Source organism: Amblyomma maculatum, chromosome 5, assembly GCF_055883805.1.
Source record: "Amblyomma maculatum isolate TAMU_Amacu chromosome 5, ASM5588380v1, whole genome shotgun sequence".
Classification (NCBI taxonomy): domain Eukaryota; kingdom Metazoa; phylum Arthropoda; class Arachnida; order Ixodida; family Ixodidae; genus Amblyomma; species Amblyomma maculatum.
The window spans coordinates 1033804-1053600 of record NC_139348.1 but is presented as its reverse complement, the minus strand read 5'-3'; positions in this window follow the sequence as shown (position 1 = coordinate 1053600).

The window sequence follows — 19797 nt, the reverse complement described above, 5'->3', positions numbered from 1 at the left end:
CGGAGAAGAGAAGCGGGCCTAATACAGAACCTTGAGGAACTCCACTGGTTGCAGGGTAAACGAAGGAGGTCTGTCCATTGACACTCACAAAGCAGGAGCGATCAAGGAGATAGTTTCGTAGGAGGGTTACGAGTGAGACTTCGACGCCAGAGAGTAGAAGCTTTTCAAGAAGTAGTGAGTGAGCAACAACGTCGAAAGCTTTGCTCATATCCCAGTACATATTGTCAACCTGACCTCTCTGAAGGACTGCTGCAGAGGCATACGTCATAAACGTGACTAGGTTGGTAGAAGTAGAGCGACCCGACATGAAGCCATGTTGATTCGGTACTATGATATGTTTGAGATGGAAGGAAAGTACGTTGTGCAAATCTAATTCGAAAAGCTTAGAGGTTGCACATAGAAGAGAAATCGGACGATAATTGGAAACATCAGATTTGTTTCCTGACTCGAAGACAGGTAACACGCGTGCCATTTTCCACACGCTAGGAAAGGCAGCATTTTTTAAAAGTTAATTATTATGGCAGGCAATACTGGTACAAAATTACAACTGAAGGCTTTTATTATGGCGGCTGGAATGCCATCATGTCCAGGAAACAAAGGTTGTATCAGGCGCTTAAGACTCACAGTTATCAACTCCTCGTCAAAGAGAACGGCATTAGATGGTGCACCAGATGGGAGGCAAACGGAATCACAATGTGGATGTTTGTAAACGGAGGAAAAATGTTGGGCAAAACTGTCGGCAACATCACGTATTTCCGACTCCTGAGAGTCAACTAAGCTGATACTCGAATCTGATTCATTGGAACGCTTGCCAACGTATCGCCAGAACTGTCTAGGACGATTTGAGGCACTAATCTCTAAAGACTCAATATATGAGTCGTGGTCTCGCTTGTATAAGCGTTCGCAAAGAGAACGCAAGTGGCGAAACTCTTCTACCCAATTGTCAAACCCAGGGCGTTTCGCTTTACGATGGGCCCGTTCCTTAAGTTTTGATGCCATTATCAGTTCCCTTGAAAACCAGGAAGGAAACTTCCTACGCGTAGGAGTATGCAGAGGTATGTACCGACGCATACCATCAAGAACTATTTCAGTGAAGCGACTGACTTGCCCGTCGGAATCATTGATGTCATTTAAAAGGGACCAGTGGACGGAAGAGAAGAAATTGAAAAGACCGACATAATCACCACATGCATACGCGAAACGGGGCAAATTCCTCACCCGATCTGAATTAGTAGAAGGTGAGGCAGAGACAGCAGTAGTAACTAGAAGTGGAGGGTGAAATTTGTCACAGCGAGTCAGCGGTATGTCTGAACTCGAGACTCGAACACTTTCAAAATTCGATAGGCAGATGCCAAGAATATTACCACAGCAGTTTTCAGTGAAATTTGTTGCTGCAAAGAGTTAAAGGCTAAAAGTTAAAATCAAGTAGAGTGTTACATTTACTTAATATGTAATGATTGTTGTGAGAAGTAAAGGAGTTCCAGTTGATACCTGGAGTATTAAAATCGCCTAAAATAAGAAGTTTGTGTTTGCTATGACGAGTTATAACATGTTTAATTGAGAGCAAAACATCATCATAGGCCGGAGGAGGAAGAGTCGGAGGAATGTAGGAAGCTGCAAGTAAAAGTTTTTCATGTCGATTTAAAGTGAGCTCAAGCCACACATATTCTTCAACAGTTTCCAGATCGGAACGTCGAACACACTGCACAGAACTGTCAATAGCAATGAGCACTTCACCTCCTCTTCAAATGAGCACTTCACCTCCTCTTTGTTTGGGTCCTGTTTAAGGGCGGTCGCTACCAAAAACAGAGTAATTGTTACGAAAGAAATCACTGAAAGGGATATCGCTTGACAGCCAGGTTTCGGTACTACAACAGCGGTATAATGTTACGACCGTGCATCCGCATTTGCGCGCTCTATTGTTCGCCTGTGGGCATGGATAAGTGCTGTGGATATGTGGTGATGGTCCAATGGCTCTAAGTGAGCCTGTTTCCAGGAATCCTGTTTTGTAAGCCTGTTTTGCTTTGTGGACAACCTGCAAATGCCAAATTGACCCTGTCAAGAGAACTTCTGGAAAAACACAAAGAAACGTCCCCCTGCGGGAAATAGCAGGAAGTGCTTTCTTTCTTTTGTTCACCCTTCCAGTCGAGAAGTGCTATCCTCCAGTGATGAATGCCTCCTGTCCAAAGGAGACGACAGAGTGACATGTCCGCTGACCTGCAGGACAAGAAAGGAGCATGACGCATACGGCCATTAAATGATTTCCCGGGAATGCAGGAAAGATTTGCAATTGTCGAAAACGGACAATGCTGGGAGCATATGCGGCGCCCACGTGCACTTGGGTTTCTGAGAAGTAAATCCACTTGCCGGAACCAGCTGCCTATCGATTCTTGGCTGAAGAATAGAAATGTACCTCCTCGCCGTTCCCAAGCTTTTCCCGCCAACAAGTGACCAGACTCAACGAAACAATGCCGGGCCAGCCAGTGCTTCAGACCATCAGTGCAGTGATGTGTTCGATTGGATGCCGATATCTGAGGGGCGTGCCCTGGATTTGGTTGGTCAGCATCTTCAGAGAGGGGCTGGACATAGGGGGTTTTAAGGACGCTGCAGAGCACGAAATGTCGCTCTGAGCCCTGGGTAAACGGCTCATCCAGTCGCTTCTCGCTATGAACTCTTAACGCTTGCCATATTGCTGATGTACCCTTCTTTTTCGTGTAAATAATCTTGTAAATAAGTTTTCTCAAAGTGCCATTAAACCTGCTTATATATATTTTACCAACTTCGAAGATTCAGTCCTTCTTCAACCCCGAGTCTCTGCACGCTACCAAGTGAAGGCCGGGTCGACGTAGCCCCAGCGTCACGACAACTGGTGACCAGCGTTGGGATCTGAATCTACAAGCCACAACATCTGATGACTGGAGGTGGGATCTGGATCTACAAACTACAACATCTGGTGATTCGAGGTGGGATCTGGATCTACAAGCTACAACATCTGGTGATTCGAGGTGGATCAGAATCTACAAGCCACAACATCTGGTGATCGGAGGTGGCATCTCAGGCAACAAGCAGGAGCAACAATCGGCCAACAAGAAAGCAGCTCGGAACATCGATCGCATGTGTGGGTGAGTGCTTGGCTTTTCTTCTGATGTGGACCAGGTTCTAGAACAGGGTTAGATTTTAGAACTGGTAAAAAGAGTGTGGAAACGCCTTTAGGTTTGGTAGTTTGCACAGTTGTTTTGGAAGTAGCCGACACTCGGAGCGATCATGGACCTACAAAAGCTGCAGAAACCGGACCTGTTGCTATTGTGTGAGGAATTGGGAATTGATACAAGTGGTTTGGCACGAAAACCCTTGATTATAAAGGCAATCACTGATCTGGGAACCGATGATGAGGAGCTCAGTGAAGCATGGAACCTCATCGGTCAAAAAAAGGAACAGCTCAGACAGCAGAAAGAGTGGGAAAAAGAGGAAAAGAAGCGGGAAAGAGAAGCAAAAAAGCTGGACCAAGAAATTGAGCTCCGGAAATTAGAACTAGAGTTGAGCAAGAGGTCGGGCGATTGTCCCCAGCTAGCGGTACCTCTTCTCAACAAGGAGGCAGATTTCAAGATGTCAAAGTACATGCAGCCATATGTGATATCAGGGGATATCGGTCTGTATCTGGCTAACTTTGAGCGAACCTGCGAAAAACTGTCCTTCCAGCGAGACACTTGGTCTCAGAGATTATTGACGGTTCTGCCCTGCGAGGCAGCGGAGGTTGTCGCGCGGCTAAGCAAGGAGGACGCGGACAACTACGAGAAGGTCAAAGCTTGCCTTCTGAGAAAGTATAGGCTTAGCGCCGAGGCGTTCAGACAACGTTTTCGGAACGCTACTAAGTCCAGGGACGAGAGTTACCCTGAATTCCTGTACAATTTAAGAGTTAATTTGGGCGAGTGGCTAAAGAGCACTGATTCCTACAGTGATAGGGACGCTGTAGTCGAGCGAATTCTTTTGGAGCAGTTTTATAACTGCCTCCCAGAAAAAGAAAGAAATTGGTTACAGGACCGAGGCGACATTAAGTCGGCAACTGAAGCTGCCGATCTCATTGAAGAGTATGCTTCGCGCCGACAATTCAGTAACCCAACAGTGGATAGGCCCCGCAATCCCAAGTTCAGTGTAAATAACCGTCAGAAAAGGCACTTTGCTAGATTTGCAAACGAAGAAAGGAAGACTTCTTCAGGCAAACGCCCTAGAAAGGACGGCAGTGAGAAAAGTGGGGAAGTGACCAACGCGCAGAACACAAAGAACAAGCTTGGGGCTAGGAAGCCGCTCACATGCTTTAGGTGTAATAAGCAGGGTCACATTGCCGTCAACTGCCGGAAAGAAAAGTTTGCTTTCTCGTATGTCAGGGACTGCGATGAAAACATTAAGCTTTTGGAACCCTACCTGCATGACCTAGTAGTCAACGGGAAGCCTTGCAAGGTACTGCGCGATTCGGCCGCAACGATGGATGTTGTCCATCCGGCGTATGTGTCGCCTTCCGACTATACAGGACAGTGTGCGTGGATCCGCCAGGTAGTGGAGGAACAGAGTGTGTGCTTGCCAATCGCGAACGTGGTCATCGAGGGCCCTTTTGGCGAGTTAACAACCGAGGCTGCCGTTTCAGAAAAGCTGCCTAAGTGCTATCCGTATTTGTTTTCCAACAAATCGGACATGCTACTGCGAAAGAGGGGCATCCTGTTCGGAGACAGAGTTGTGCAAGCCTTAACACGTTCAAAGGCGCGAGAACTAGCTACACTGCTCATACCAGAAAATTCCACAGTGGAGGAAACGGCAGTTAAAACAGTGGTCGATGTAGAAGATAGCGGGCCAGAAAACTTTGAGAGCGAGGCATCTCAGATAAGTCAACATGAAAGTGAGCTTCATAAGACACGGAATGAGGACGTTCTTGAAAGTAACCTCTTGCCGCCAGTGTCTAGTAATCTCACGAGACTTTTAAGTGGAACCCGAGAGGACTTAGCTATGGAGCAAGCCAATGATCCCAAGAATAAGCTCGAAGTACAGTGGGAAGGACCTGCTGAAGTAGTTGCAAAGCTTTCTGACACTAACTACGCAGTGAAAATCCCCGATAGGCGTAAAGCAGTGCGCATTTATCATTGCAATCTTATGAAGCCCTATGAGCAGAGGGAAACCATGGTAAATCTAACGTTAAACCTTCCTGAGGAGATGGGGGACAACTTGATTTGCCTCAGCGGAAAAGGAAGCAACGCTCAGGAGCTTCTCAGAAAGACGGAGCAGAGAGGAGAACTAAAGAAATCCCAGCTGTCCGATCTGGGCGAAATAATAACAGAGTTTGAGGCCTGCTTCGTGGACAGGCCAGGCAGAACTGATTTGACTGAGCACGATATTGAGCTGACTTCAGACGTGCCAGTGCGATCAAGGTGCTACCGATTTTCTCCAAGGCAAAGAGAAATTCTGGATAGGGAAGTAACTCGCATGCTGGAATTGGGAGTAATAAAACCCTCGGAAAGCGATTATGCTTCGCCTATGATCTTAGTAGAAGCTCCAGGTAAAGACCCTAGGCCTGTGGTAGACTACCGAAAGCTAAATTCTCTCACCAGGGATCAAGTGTATCCTATTCCGAATATTGAGGAGAGAGTAGAACAGGTCAGTAGAGCGGCATATGTGACTACGCTGGACCTTACTCGAGGATACTGGCAAGTACCGCTCACTGAACGCGCCAGCAGATACGCGGCTTTCGTCACTCCGACGGGCAGCTACCAGCCAACAATGATGAGTTTCGGGCTCAAAAATGCTCCATTTTGTTTTTCCCGACTCATGGATAGGGTTTTAAAGGGGTGTGAAACATTCGCGGTGCCTTATTTAGACGACATTGCGGTTTTTTCCGACTCATGGGCGGACCATATGGTACATCTAAGAGCTGTACTGAGCCTTTTGCGTCAAGCTGGACTAACCGTAAAGGCCGAGAAATGCTGCCTGGCAAGGGCGACCGTGGACTACTTGGGTCACAATGTAGGTCAAGGTTTCAGGAAACCCAGCGAGATTAAGATTTCTGCGGTAGCAGACTACCCGCGGCCGAGCACGAAGACGGAAATTCGATCATTCCTGGGTCTGACGGGATACTACAATCACTACATCCCTAACTATTCAGCTTTGGCTAGCCCTCTGACCGACGCTCTCCGCAAGACAGAACCGACAAATGTAGTCTGGGACGAACAAAAGGAAGCCTCCTTCGTAAACCTGAAGGCTGTGCTGATTAGTCGTCCGGTATTGCGAGCTCCAGACTATGCCCGAGAATTCACGGTCCAGTGTGATGCCAGTGATCGAGGGTTAGGTGCTGTTCTCTGCCAGAGAGATGACGACGGTAATGAGCACCCCGTGCTCTACCTGAGCAGAAAACTGAGTTCTAGAGAGAGGGCTTATTGCGCGTCAGAGAAAGAGTGCGCTTGCATTGTATGGGCCATTCAAAAATTGCAGTGCTATCTTGGAGGGGCCAAATTCACCGTAGAGACGGACCATTGTCCCCTGGCTTGGCTGCAAACTGCGACATCGAAGAACAGTCGCCTTCTTAGTTGGAGCCTGATTTTACAGCAGTACAATTTTGAAATAAGATACAAAAAGGGGAAATTAAATGGGAATGCGGACGCGCTTAGCCGCTCTTTCTAAGCGATCCGAGATGTTCCTCACCATGTATCCAAATTGATAATCAGGTTATTTTTTTTTCTCGTGCGCTTGTATATGTGTGACTATGTAAAGCAGCACGTTTGGTTTTCTAGGAATACGTGGGTCCTGAACGTCTTGAGAGTGGGCTTTTCTCGAACAACAATGGCAGTTTTCTTTTGACCTGGTCTCTTCAGACGGGAGCCGAGTGCTTGCTTCGACATGTGGTTGAGTTTCATACAGCTCGAGCAATTTGGCCTACGACAATCAAGACAACGCGACAAGCAACAGCGAGCTTCAAGCGTTCACGTGCAGGCCAATTAAGTCGTCTCTTCATGCAGCAGCTGCGAGTGCTGCCCTCCGAGACTCTTCTGGCGGGGGAGGAGGCTGTTACGACCGTGCATCCGCATTTGCGCGCTCTATTGTTCGCCTGTGGACATGGATAAGTGCTGTGGATATGTGGTGATGGTCCAATGGCTCTAAGTGAGCCTGTTTCCAGGAATCCTGTTTTGTAAGCCTGTTTTGCTTTGTGGACAACCTGCAAATGCCAAATTGACCCTGTCAAGAGAACTTCTGGAAAAACACAAAGAAACGTCCCCCTGCGGGAAATAGCAGGAAGTGCTTTCTTTCTTTTGTTCACCCTTCCAGTCCAGAAGTGCTATCCTCCAGTGATGAATGCCTCCTATCCAAAGGAGACGACAGAGTGACATGTCCGCTGACGTGCAGGACAAGAAAGGAGCATGACGCATACGGCCATTAAATGATTTCCCGGGAATGCAGGAAAGATTTGCAATTGTCGAAAACGGACAATGCTGGGAGCATATGCGGCGCCCACGTGCACTTGGGTTTCTGAGAAGTAAATCCACTTGCCGGAACCAGCTGCCTATCGATTCTTGGCTGAAGAATAGAAATGTACCTCCTCGCCGTTCCCAAGCTTTTCCCGCCAACAAGTGACCAGACTCAACGAAACAATGCCGGGCCAGTCAGTGCTTCAGACCATCAGTGCAGTGATGTGTTCGATTGGATGCCGATATCTGAGGGGCGTGCCCTGGATTTGGTTGGTCAGCATCTTCAGAGAGGGGCTGGACATAGGGGGTTTTAAGGACGCTGCAGAGCACGAAATGTCGCTCTGAGCCCTGGGTAAACGGCTCATCCAGTCGCTTCTCGCTATGAACTCTTAACGCTTGCCATATTGCTGATGTACCCTTCTTTTTCGTGTAAATAATCTTGTAAATAAGTTTTCTCAAAGTGCCATTAAACCTGCTTATATATATTTTACCAACTTCGAAGATTCAGTCCTTCTTCAACCCCGAGTCTCTGCACGCTACCAAGTGAAGGCCGGGTCGACGTAGCCCCAGCGTCACGACAATAACAACAGGACAAAAACGCTAGGAAAAAAATTCAGATCCCTTAGTCCGAAGACCTCGGGCGTTTTGATGTTAGATGTCCAAATTAGGAGCCACAGCAATTTAGCGTCAGTTCGGAAGGATGCAGCATATCGTCATGAAGCTTCCCACGAAAGTCCTTGTAAATGCAACACATCGGCCACATCTAAGGCTCAGCTTACTGTACGATTCTTCGTCAACTGTAATATGGAAGGACGAGTAGGAGTTGTACCTCGTTTTCAGCTGCCGGCAGGAAATGGGAGTAACATTGATTGACTTTAGGTGGTTAGTAAGGTCTAACGATGTTGTTTCGGGACTGAGTTTAGAGATGAAAACATTCTTCGGACGCTTCTTTTGGTTGGCAATGCCAAGGACGGATGAGCTCGATGCGCCAGTGATGGCAGGACTTCGGTGCTTCTTCATCGCACTAGGAGGGTTAATCGCACGGGGAGGAGCAGAGGCAGAAGACGGCTGCTCCTCACGGGTAGGATTGCCCACGGACTCAGACTCGGCGAGAAGACTCTCACATTGCGAAGCAGCGCGCCGCAATAATAATAATAATAATAATAATAATAATAATAATAATAATAATAATAATAATAATAATAATAATAATAATAATAATAATAATAATAATAATAATAATAATAATAATAATAATAATAATAATAATAATGCTATGAATATTAATAATAATTTTTGCGAGAGTTTAGAGCAGCATTACGTCATAGGCCTGCCATATGCTGAAATATTTCAAGCGAGAACATAAAACAAAATGACTAACAGCGTGATGAGAAAAAAACGACAGATAAACCACGTAACCAGCGCTGAAATGAAATGTGAGATAGCAGTCGTAATACATTGCAGCCAAATAGTATGATATAGTGATATAAGACATAAAACACCGATTTGTGGGAGCAAAATAAATAGTAATATTCAGTTCGAAACAAAATCAGAACAGATGTACAATATTACATTCTTCACGCCCAATTCTTACACGTGAGTAGCTGTGAGTTTATGCAGTTATCTATGGTATAAATGAACTTGAAAAAAAGATGTCGTGGGCTAAGGTACAATAAAGTTAATCCGACGGTGAATTTGTTTTAATTTAAACTTTCTTTTCAAGCGAAATGCACTTGCTGGTAGTTGACTTAGAGAAAATCGTATCTGGTAATTAAGGGTGCGTGGCAATATCTGGTTAAACAGCGGGGCACCTGAAAACGGCATTTAGGCCGGAGTCAACGCGCAAGAAAATATTTGACTTTATATTTGTGTGACCAGAAGTTTCATAGGATGACCGTTTCTGTGAGAAGCTTGCTAAAATTTGAGCACCTTAAAACTTTCAAGCAGTCTGCAGCGGAAGGTAATCCTAAATTAGAGCTAATAATTTTCAAGACAGATCAAAGGGTGCAGTTTATTCTATTTTCATATCGTATCGAATAGCGACCAAACATCGTAATCCCATAACGGAGTATGCAAGACATGTAAAATCCTTTTACGAACGGATAATGGCATGCAATATCTAACATTGTATAAGGTTCCTAAAACTGCACGAAACCTTGAGAATACATAAGCTGAAAGGGAATTCCTGTCAAAGAAAACATCCAGGTATTTAGCACATGAAACATATGGAATAGTCGAGCAGCTAAGGAGGACAAGAAGAACGCTGAATTTATAGTGGAAGGTTTAAGCTATCTATCTTCAATAGATTGTGGAAGCAAGTAAGCTTCGTTTTGGAGACATTCTTATTAATTACATTTTTTATCGGACTAGTTCAAAGCGCTAATCGTTGCATCTTGTAACGGGAGATTGCATCTGAAAAACGGTAATCTCGAGACAGGATAACTGTGTCATCTGCGTACTGAAAAGTATAGAGGTAGGAATACAGCGGCGAGGTCACTGACGTTTAGAGTAAGTAAAGGCTTAATACTGATCACCGAGGTACCCCGGTTTTATCAAAGCGATATTACTCTGACGCTCTCCAATAGAGACGAATTGCGTGCTATTATCCAAAAAAGAGATTTGTAGCTACAGGCGTGACTCAATATTCCTCTGAGCTTAGTGACTGCTTACGGGAATGGTGTACTGCTTTCGGGGCTAGTGTGACGTCAGTCTGTTGAGAGGCTGCGTGCGAGGATAGCGGTTGCTTTTTACTCTGATAAAGCTGGTTATTGTCGGGGCTCGAGGCTAATTTTAAACTGAAGCCCTTCAAGCTTGCGTTGTGTTGTGTGCAGGATTTTTTTTTTTTGTGCACTAGGCAACTAAGGTCCTCATGTGCCAAACTCAAACTGAAAAGCAGCGGCAAATAAGGGCCTCCTTAAGTGGTTCCCGAATCTTCAGCTCGCGGCCCTTTCACATTTCGGACGTTTTTGCTGCTATCGATTTCACAAAGCATATAAGTATGAACTAGATTAGAGCTTCACTTCAAAAGGCGAAACGACAGCCGAACGGGAAGTAACTTGCAAGAACGAGAACGCGACGAGGCTCACCAACAAATGATATTTATTAGGGCGCATATAAGAATACAAAGGGTGAAGGGGAGAGGTTGACGGGAGCAAAAAAAAAAAAAAAGACACTCCGCCGTAGTGATATAAGAGATGTAGTTGATGTCACAGGATAAAAACAAATTAACAAAAGGAAAACATGCACGAATGTGGTTGGTGTAAAGCGCCAAATTGGGAGAAATAGAAACCTAAAACCAATGTGAAAACTCATGACTTTAGCACATTCGTTTTAGTTTTTTATCTCTTCCGGTTTGAGGCTTCAGACCGCCTGCGCTTAGACTTCTTTTTGTTACCTCCCTTCCAGCCAGTGACGTCGACTCCATCTGCTCCATCGCGACGGCGGAGTGTATTTTTAAGGCGAAAGCCTGCTCATGGAATGAAATCCCGTGCGCGAGAGTTGTGCGCAAGATTTGTGTGCGAGATTTGTGTGCGAGATCGGTGCGCGAGATCTGTCATATTCCGCGAGATTCCGACGGATGTGTTCTTCGTCTCGTCTTGTGTTCCTTTGCTGTGGTGTTCTTCTTTCGCGCTGTTTTTCTATCCAACTTGTCTAGCGTTCCTGCCATCTGCAATGCCACACTTGAACGTGCGCCAAGGAACGCCACGCGACAAGAGCGATGGTGTACCGTGCAAACTCACACCTGCTGGAGAAAGGGACGAAGATAATGCGCCTTTCCTTTCCTGCAAACCAATTATAATTATATGCAGCACTGCAACGAACGCTGATAAGAGGCAAACGATGAGAGGCAAATGATAGGAGAGGAAGAGTAAGCTGCGAAATCGCAGGTGCTACTTTCAATTTTGTCCCCAGCGTTCACAGGAAGGGAAAGGCGCAGTATCTATCACACTTGTTTCTATGGGCACCTGAATTGCGCCGTAAGGAAAGGAAGGAAGGTAGGAGCGAAAGTGGAGAGAAAGTGGAGACGTAGTGGAGGGCCGCGGAGTAATTTCGACCGCCTGGGGATCTTTAACGCACGCTGACATCGCACAGCACACGGACGCCTCTTCGTTTCGTCTTTCGTCATTCTCCTCTTAAGAGACATCTAAGAGACCCTCTAATTTGTTTTGTCTCCTGTTCACTTTTACAGTCTTTTGTGCGACTTAATAAAGATGAGTGGTTCGTCAGCCTCGTGTCGTGTTCTTTTTTTGTGTGGTGTTTGCCGTTCTGCTATCTTTTCAACTCTGACATGAACTAACTAGCCGTGCTTACATGAAGGCGACAGTAGCGCATCGCATCGCATTTTGTAGAACCCCACGGCAATTACGATGCAACAGCGTTTACATCAAAATCATATTTTGACTCACTTCTTCTGCAAGCTTGCTCATTGTTGGATCGCCAGTGAGTAAATAATAATATATAGCCACATAAATAAATCACGAGTCCCAGCTAATTTAACCAAGCTTTAAAAATACACATTAGAGTAATTGGTACAGGTTGTTTCAGCTAGTTGTTGTTCACAGATTTTTATGGTGTAGAACTTAATAATTAAAAAAAAAAAAAAACATTGGAGGATTTTAGTTTCACCTGTCGCCTTACCAGTGGAAATTTCAGTGCTAAATTATGAAGCGTAGCAACAAACGGCTACGTTGTAGTCTTTATTTTGATGAGCGCTGTATACATGAGAGCTCCAAATATATATAAAAATATATATGCTACCTAATCAGGCGCTTGCGCGCCGCGACAGAATCGCTCTGAAACGCGTAATTCGTGAACTATAGCCTTGCTCGATGGTGCCACCAGTGTGACATGGGGCAGAGAAGGAACGCTGGGGACAAAAGTGAAAGTAGCACCTGCGACCTCGCCGCTTTCACCGTGGCCAAAACACTGGACGCGCTAGTTTCCAACGACTATGCGCAGTCCAAGACACTAACCAAGCTGCGCTCCTATAGGGCGGACAAAGCTTTTCGCTGGCATCTCGTGTGCAGCGTCTGTGTTTAGACACAGGGCTTTGCTTTTGAAATTAGCGTCTTTTTTTTTTTTCTCCCATGCGGCAGTGGAAACAGGTGAACGACGACCAGGAACGCGGCTCTGTTTCGGACTGTGTGTAACTACAGGAAACTGGAGTGCCCGCAATTTGCCGCACTGAGCCTGGCCCAGGCACATGTATTGTAATTTTGCCGCGCCAACGCCGAATTCACTGTTTTCGCCCCCCGTCACATTCATCGCACCATAGAGCGCGGCTATATCCGCGGCGCGCAAGCGTTTGATCACTTCAGATTTTTTTTTTTTTTGCAAGCTTCGCGCGACTTATTTTCAAATAAAAAAAAAAGACAAACTAATCAATAAAGAGTGATGAATTAGTTTTTTCTTTAATGTTCTGAAATTTGACACTGGACGTTTAGCCGGAAACGCAACAACTAAAACTGATTTTCCAGTTTATCTAGTTGTTGAATTTAATAAATACGAAAATACCCTAAGTCACAACATATAATTGCCAACATCATTGCCTTTACACTAACTCCATGCGCCCTTTCATCCTTCCCCCTCACCTCACTACCTCTAGCCTCCTTCGCCCTGCCCCTCACAAATTTCTCTACGTTAGTCCTCCCTCCCTTTCACTTCACCGATTGAACTCCTCATCAGGTGAGTGCGAAGACGCCTTCATGAGGGCTCGCTTTATTTGGGGTGCCTATGTCTGCTGACAAGTGTGTGTGTCTGACAGCTGCCAAAGGTGCTCGAAAAAACGAGAGTTCCGTCATTTCGCTTCTTGAGGGAGAATTATATATTTGTGTGGGCGTGAAGTTCGTTGTCCTTGATCAGCTTTCCGAAGCCAGTGCCTTGTTTGGGGACAAAGGAGCGTATGCGTTTACGGGTGCCGTATTGTCCAAATGAGTCCTTTGTGCAAAAAACGACCTGTGAACTTTAGATGTACTATCGGAGGCAAAAGTTTACAGGATTCTTGGTCTCACACATACAAAAAAAGATTGCTCTGCCTTACGATGATGATGATGATGGCTATTGGATATTCCCTTTATCGCCGTAGAGCCCTCCTCCCCCCCCCCCCCCCCCCAAAAAAAAAAAGGAGCGAAAGAAAACGAAACAAAAATAAATATTTTGTCACTCAGTAGGCTGCTATTGTTGCCATCGAATTGAGCATGTACGTTTCCTCGTACTTGCTACCATTTGAGGCAACTGGCCTGCGTGATTGGACCCAAAGAAATCTTGCCGGGATCGAATCCCGGCCTCGGCGGCAGCTTTTCGATGGAGCCGAAAAGCAAGGTGCCCGTGTGCTGTGCGATGTCAGTGCACGTTAAAGATAACCCCAGGTGGTCGAAATTTCCGGAGTCCTCCACTACGGCGTCTCTCATAGCCTGAGTTGCTTGGGGACGTTAAACCCCAAAAACCAACCAACCAACCTCTTTTTTTTTTTTGCAAACGAACTTGCCATTAGGCATAATTTAAGAAATCGTGTGAAGCGTTTTCTTGCATGTCAGTCTTCTACTTGGAGAAATCCTCCTCCTTCTTCGCCGACAGTCCCAGTTCCTGTAGAATCTGTGTCCTTGACGCTCTTGTCCCTGCACAAGTCCACGGCAGGCGGCGAACATCCACCTCTGCAGCCGGTGTAGAACACTTCGGGCAGATGAAAGCCCCATCGGCACGTGACCGACGAAGTGAGGGCCACCCCAGCCCCCCTCGTCCAATCTAGTTAAGTTATGAGGGAGGGGAAAGTGCAAGGGTAAATGCGGGCACGTGTACTTTTTCTTAGGGAGGATGCTAGGATGGGGACAACGGATCGGGCATAAAAAATAGCCTAGTGGGGGGTGTATTAGTGTTCGTAATTTGGGATGTGAAGTAGTCACCTTTTCACTCCTCAGCGTTCTCAGGATCGCCTTGTGTCCAGTGTATCTAGATGCGTATATTTGTTTTCGCGTGCCCGTATCCAGCAAACGTTTTTTTTTATTTTTTATTTTTTTTTTTTTGTTGTTGTATCCCTCACCGAAAAGGCGTGCTCCGAAAAGGAGAGCGTGCTAGAAGCTTCTGAGGCCTATTACTATCGTTCAGTTACATCTGACCTTTAGTGCAGCCCTTATAATTATCGACTTTTGGTGAAACGGCCTTGTTTCCTGCTCAGCAGGAACTGGGAATCATCGACAGAGTGGCATAAAGACCTTAGCACCAAAGGACAACTACCCGTAGTAACTTGGCACGCGCGATCGAAGTATACAATCCCGGCCATTGACTGGAAGGAATAGTATCGGTACAGATGGATCCTCAGGAGAACAAGACAGCAGCGAGTGCTGAAGATCGTTGAGTCCTTACGTGAGAAGGCCCAGAAAAGACACAGTAAGAGGCATCCTCCCGTACCCTTCTCGTAGAGAGGAATATTCAAGTGAATAGAGCGTAACGCCCCAGTATGTGGAAAACACGACGTGAAAGTTAAGATTCCAAAGACGCAATATATGACGTCAGTGACAAACAGCATCTTGGTTCCTATATTTTAGTTACGATTATAAATAACGGCGGTGTTAATACGACGAATGCTCGTTGAAGCAATGACGCTGAGGGCATTCACTTCCTCACAATATATGCGAGGAAACAGCAAACTCGTTTTTTCTAGTCGCAGGTGGTGTACAAGAGAGCACTACGAAGACCTCAATCTAAGGCCCGACCCCTGTCGAGGCTCACGGTTCAAGCCCGGCTCAGCCCGTGCTCGCTAAATTATCGCTCTACTGAGCCCGGCCAGGCCAGTGAAGCTCGCCTCGTACTGAAGTCAATTCCGAGTCCAGCCCAGTCTCGGCCCTGGCCCGTTCTCATAGTAACAGATGAGGTAAATTGCTCAGTATGAACATGTACACTCCTACTATACAAGCAATGAATTGGTCGACAAAGAAGCTGAAATCGCTCTAACGTTGAAGATTTGTTTTTACACAAAAAGAAGGGATAATGAGGCGTGTTTGCCCGGTCGGCTTTTTGAACAGTGATCTCGTAGATGCACAGAGATAACAGAGGAACTCGGTAGTTATAAGAACCAAATGAAAGTGGTTGCATGCGCGTGTAATAAACACGTTTGCATACCCTCGACAAGATTTTGAGTCAGTCAGTTCACGGCCGGCGATGTGAAAACTTTGAAGCGTCCTCGCAACCAGTCGAAAGGCATTGTTTGTTAATCAACACTATTTCACGGACTAAATGCATGGCCGAACTGGTGGCGGCCTTTTAATGAAGACGAAAAGCGAAATGGAGTGCGTACGCCCCAAGGCGACTTCGCAAAAACCATCGGCTGTTGGGAGCCGTAGTCATTTCGAGCACCTGGGGTTCCTTAACTTGCACTAACGCCGCACAACACACAGGCGCCAATCTTTTCGCCTTAATCAGAACGCGGCTGCCGCGGCCAGGATAAAATCCGGGTACCCCGGCTCAGTAGCTGAGGACCTTAACCATGCATTGAGCCACCACGGCGGGGTAACAAGCAAATAAATATGTAAACCTAAACTTTTCTCACAGTGCGTACCGTTGTTTTCTTGCATCTTTGTCGCGGCTATACCGCCGTAAATGTCATTTACAATACAATACCGAGTCAAAAGTTGTACATCGGCCCTCTATCTACGGGGAAACTTTAAGCCCGAGCTTGGCCCGGGTCCGGTCCAGGCGCGGCGAAACAACTTATATGTCCCAGCGTGGCTCGGCCCGGCCTTATCTCGTGCAGTGAGTGCTCTGTTGTATGATATACGCTTAGACATTTATATTTGTTAATACCTATACAAAGATGTTACACAGTATAAAATGTGGTGTCGTGACAAAGGAGAAAAAAACAACAACAAACAAACATTTAATTCTTCTTGATCGCACTCAAGCCACGCCATTTTTGCTGCAGAGGTATGACTTTGCAGAGGGACCTTATTTTCACCCGGATGGAAAGAAGAGGCGAGCTTTTGCATTTTTCCCTTATGAGCGCTTCCTCGGTGTTTGCTCTGGTTCATTGCTTGAATAATTACTAAAGCCAGATGTTCTCCCCACCGAGCCCTCAGTTTTTTTTTCTTCTTCTTCTTTGCCTTCTCTCTCTCTCATTTTTTTTTCGAACAGTCTACCTGGAATTTGCAAAAGAGAAGACGCCAACCAAATTTCAATGGCACAGAAGCCTACGAGTCTGAGACTTGGTAGCGCCCATTTGGCACTGGAAGCAGCGGATTAAATTGTCATGTGAAGGAAGCGACAGCTACGTATAATCCTAAAAAGTCAACTTATTCCTTTTCCAAAAACTGACTCGTAAGTGCCCTCACCAAACAGTTTCTCCTGCGGCAGAGGATGCAGGGTTCGCAGTACAGGCCACGCACATGAGGCGACACTATAGAGGTTTTTCCTTTGGTTCGTTTTTTTTTTTTTTTTTTTTTTTTTTTTTTTTTTTTTTTTTTTTTGCATTTGGTTGGCTGCAACTATACCCCGCTGGCCGTCCGTCCTTCCGAGGAAGGCGGAAGTTTGAGGCAGGAAGCCGCATTCCCTACGACCGCGCCAGTTGTGCAAAGACAACTTTCCCCGCGCGCTCGGTCCGCCATGACGTCTTCGGCGCCGCCGGCCACTTCGCGGCGCCCCGGTCGGCGCCAGAGTCCCGCCTGGCGTGGCCACTTCCACGGTAGCACCGCGTGCGCCAGCGGGAAAAGAGATTCGCGGCGGACCCCTTTTTGATTACAGGGAGCGCCACTTGACGCTTTTTGCCGCGATCCGCCCCGTCCGTCCGTCCGCCGTCAAGAAACGGCGCGCTTCGGGACGGGGTCCTTTCGAGGCACCCGCGATGCTGCGGCCGGCGGCGATGGGCAGGACCGCGTGATGAGAGGCCGCGAGCGCCGTTTGGCCCGACGCTTTCTTTGCTTGTAGTTTTGTTTCCCAGCTTCTGCGATCTGTTTTGTTTGCTTCGCCTTCAGCAAGTTCGTCTGGTCCCGGGGCCTTGTGCGTCGTCGCCTCTTCTCGAGTGCGTGCGTGATTCTCTTATTGCTATTCCCTACCTGGCCGCCGCCGATGCTTTTGTGCTGGCTCGCTTTTCTTTCGCCTGCATTCGAGCGCCATTATTATTATTAAAGGGTCCTCGCATGCGAATTGCGCCGTCGGTCCCCTTCCTCCTTTCGATATTCCAGCGTGCCCTTATTTAGAGAGGGGCGCCAGCAGCGCGGTCCGAGCCGCGGAGAACGCTGGCGCTGCAAGCGACGCATTGTCGGCGCCCGCCTATGTCTTTCAGTGATAGCTCCCGAAACCTTGTCAACCGCGTCCAGATGAGGATGTGTGTGCGTGCGCTTTTCTCTCGGATTGCTTTGTGGCGCCCTTAGGTCTCCTCTCGTCCATTTCGCACCTTCACCCATCATGTATACCCCCTCTCCACGACAGCAAGTGCCCGGGGATCATTCTCAAAACGACTCTCTTCGTTTTATGCTGATTCCGTGTATGAGTGCGGCTGCGCGGTCTCCCGACGTAAGGTGCTCAAGGCGCTCTTGACCGAGCTGGCCGCTTGATACATTAAAGTGCTCTCGGCAGGCATTCTGCGCCATTTATATTTTTCGAGTGGTGGTCATAGCTTGTGACCGTGGAATGCGTACGCCGCGAAGCGTTTTCTGGGTGCCTTGAGTCATCTCTGATGCCTTTTGCGTGCTCAGACGACACCATCTTCAAGCTGTGCGTTTCTCGCGAGTGCCCTCTCGAGTTTACACTTCACCCTCTTTCCCTCTTGCTGCGCTGAATGTACCGGCGTACGTTTGTGTACTTGGAGGATGCTACCTTAGCGGCGCTCAATGAATCGTGGGGGCGAAGGAGTTCATTCTTAAGCGGCTCCCGGCGCCGGCTTCCTTTGACATTCCTTTACGGCGATCAAGCCGAACGTTCTTGGCCTAATGATCGCTCAGGGTCAAGAGTTTACACAACGCGTCGTATTTCAGGGGCTGTCTCGGTGATCCACTCAGCGTATCTTGACTCCCGACGCCGCCGCTGCTGCTACGCCATGACTTGAGTCGTTTGCGTCCGTGCGTTTTTTTTTTTCCACGATGGTTTTCTTCTTTTAGTTGGCCACCGAACTACGCACATGCATACTCAGTGATGTTTCAGGCAACGTCCATTTTAACTAGAATTTCGGACTCACGCAGAGACGATGTTGGTGCAGTTCTAAACACGTCGGTCATGACCTGCTCTTCAGAACACCGGAAATACCCGAGTCCACGATGAAAGCATATATATTTTTTTTTCATTAGGCTTTTTTTTTCATCAGATGCCACCGGCCCGGTCATCATCATCATCATCATCATCATCATCATCATCATCATCATCATCATCATCATCATCATCATCATCATAATCATCATCAGCCTGATTATACCCACTGCAGGGCGAAGTCCTCTCCCATATCTCTCCACTTAACCCGGTTTTGTGCTAGCTGCATCCACTTGACCCCTGCGAACTTCTTAATCTCATCCGCCCACCTAACTTTCTGCCGCCCCCTACTACGCTTTCCTTCCCTTGGAATCCAGTTTGTTACCCTTAGCGACCATCGGTTATCCTCTCTTCGCACTACATGTCCTGCCCATGTCCATTTCTTCTTCTTAATTTCCACTAGAATGTCGCTAACTTGAGTTATTTCTCTGACCCACTCTGCACGCTTTCTATCTCTTGATGTTACCCCTACCATTTTTCGTTCCATAGCCCTCTGGGTTGTCCTCAACTTATGTAGAACTCTCTTGGTTAGCCTCCACGTTTCAGCCCCATAGGTGAGTACAGGCAAGATGCAACTGTTGTATACTTTCCTCTTGAGCGATACCGGTAAGCTGCTAGTCATAATCTGCGAGTGCTTGCCAAATGCGCTCCATCCTAATCTTATTCTTCTTGTTATTTCCTTTTCATGATCCGGATCTGCGGTTACTACCTGTCCTAAGTAGATATATTCGCCTACTACTTCCAGTATTTCGCTACCTAATGTAAACTCCTGTTCCTTCCCGAGGCTGTTGACATTACCTTAGTCTTCTGCATATTGATTTTCAAGCCGACCTTTCTACTTTTCCTGCCTAGGTCATCAATCATTTTTTTTTCTCTCAGGTTTTTTTCTTGAACCAACATGTTTGGTTCATGGCCCCTTTTCCCAAGCATTTCACCCCAGAAGAGCCGAGCATCAGGCCGGGGGAAATCTTGTACCCATTGGAAACCGGTGGGTACCCGGCGGTACTGGGGATCGAACCCCGAACACCGGCCCGGTGCAGGTCTTGTTTATTCTTTGTAGCATTGCCGGGGCGAGGAGGAAGGGTGCTGCGAGGTGTGAAATATGGACCGCATTTCGCTC